Source organism: Porites lutea, chromosome 4 (assembly GCF_958299795.1).
Source record: "Porites lutea chromosome 4, jaPorLute2.1, whole genome shotgun sequence".
NCBI classification, from domain to species: domain Eukaryota; kingdom Metazoa; phylum Cnidaria; class Anthozoa; order Scleractinia; family Poritidae; genus Porites; species Porites lutea.
Window position 1 is genome coordinate 48695672 of NC_133204.1, and position 2500 is coordinate 48698171.

Here is a 2500-nt window from a genome sequence, read left to right on the forward strand (position 1 = left end):
ACTGACAGGTTGAATTGTGAAACTACGCTCTTCAAGCATGGTAGTAATCCAATGATGTCATTTGATCTGAAATGTTTCAAAGCAGCAGTAAGAAGCAGTTTGGATAAAATTTGGCGACGGTGTTTCAAGGAACGTATTGTTGAAGTATGTTATCGAGGGTTAAACTTACAAATGCACAGACTGTTCGCGGTAGGCCCACACTAAAAGCCCTAAAATAACACTAGGGCCATTTATTCGAGGAAAAATAAGACGCGTCTTAAGAGCGGCTCCGCGTAAACATCAACTACACGTGGAAATAGTCAAAAAATGACTTGGCCTCAAACTCAACCAGAATAAAGCCGTATGGGCCCTAGTTACAAAATCGTTGGTTTAAGTACGATCGAGTGAATAGTATTTTTTTAACGAATTTTTTTCTTCCAGAGTCCTAAAATGGGCAAAAATCATGCAAAATTAGAGTCATATTCAGTAACTCGTACATTTTAAAATAAAGTTGGCTACTAAAATATAGTGACACTTCATATTTTTACTATCTTTCCTCTATAATTTTAACTGATTAGTTCGCGATTTGGTTAACAAGAGATTTTTAAAGAAATTTTCAAAGTTGTTGACTCAAAATCGCTTAATCAACCGTCACAATTTAGCACTTTTTCACGAGCTAAAAAAGCGGATTGGTAAATGGCTTTGAACCCCAAGGCTTGTTTAGTCTGAGTCTTCAAATCAGCGAAATAAAATTTTTGGGTAAATGAAATCACTTGCGCTGACAAAGCGAAGCAAATGTAAATGTTACACTAAAAACGGGCGAAAAAACGTGACCTCTGACCGAAGCACAACCAAATGCGAATTACGGTAGGCGCCAAACCTTTAATTATTCGGTAACTTCTCGAAACAATATTGGTCCGAAATAAGTACAAAATAAGTACAAGTATGTTTTCGACTATTGATAAGATTTTTTACAACAACCACTTCATTTCAACAGACTGTAGCTATAACCTATCCCTTCATAACCAAATTAGCACTCCCACAAATACCTCACTGCAACACCTAAAATCAGGTTTACCTGCCAAAAAAAACATAAACTTTATATTAAATTCTACGAGAAACCAGTTTCACTTACTGACAAACTACAACCATTATCTTACCAATCCACATCCACTAAAACATCTCCACCAACCCCTTAGCCTGCGTAGCAAGCCTTTTCACACAATCAACTTTTGCGCAATAACTCAATTGGAAACGCTTGGTATGCAGGCTACCAACCCCTAAAATGTACAAGGCTACTGCACTACTCACACATTCCTAATACACATAAATAACTTCACACTCGTATAGTACATCGATGGCCAAATGTACGCTGCCACAGCGTCTTGTTATTTATAGGGAGCAGTTAACTTCGAAAGATTTGAAATTTTAATGTTGATCATAGGCTGCTAAATAGTCTTAAACTTTTTGCCTGCATCATGCAAGACTTTCCTGGGAAAATACAGCTCTTACTCCAGAGCTTGTTAGGTGGTGTTAGTACTAAAAGTAGGTGAGAAATCAAGGTTGATTTAATACAGTTGTGTTTTCAGTAACATATTTTGGGTGTTGGCTTTTCCATTTACTCTTTGAATGCGAACTATTTACTTGCTGAATTTTTTTTCGTTAATGCGTCATAAAATGGGGGATGGGAGGAAGCGCAGGCTAAATTGGGAACTAGGTCAGTTGCCAGGATTTTAACAAAAGTACGCACAATTTTCCAAATCCGTCCTCCCACAACAACAACAACGTTTTCACGCCTCATACATCCAGCTTGCCGCATAGCTTTCCCCGTCATTTTCTCTAAATATATTGGTCCAGGAATGAATCAAACGTCGCTTCTCTGGAAACCGACATTAAGGTGTAAAAAAGAAAGAGTTCATTGTTTCAGAAAAAAAAAAATCTTTCAGCGAAACAAGAAGAGTTAGTGAATTGAAGAAACTTGTGCTTTTTTCTTCATTTATTTGCTTTTTTCAGATAGTTCTCTTTTTATTTTATCCTATTATATTTTTTTACCCTGAATGAATGAACTTTATTTACATGTCAGAGTGTTTAGCTAGATATTAGCTAAATTGTGGACACTAAAAGAGCATTCCAAGTACAAAGTAAAAAATTAAAATAGGAATTCTACGAGTGTAAAAATCTATTTTAAAATTTACAATCAATATGAGGACAGAGATGTTTGATAATAAAAATCTAAAATCTGCACTATTCACAAATTTGAAGGGGCTGTGTCACGGCAGTCCAGTTCATTTTGCTTTATTTTTAAAATTACTCGCCCTCAATCACTATGGAACTTAAAGTAGGCAAAGAAATTACATGTGAATGACAAAATCAGAGATCAGAGAGAAACAAATATGTCCCGTAAGTATTATTTTTGAAGCTGAAAACAGCAGAGATAAACTTTGAAAAACTGTTAGGCTGAACAGTTTTCAAAAACCCTAAGTTCAATCCGTTTCAATCTTCTTCAGTTTTGCCCATCCGT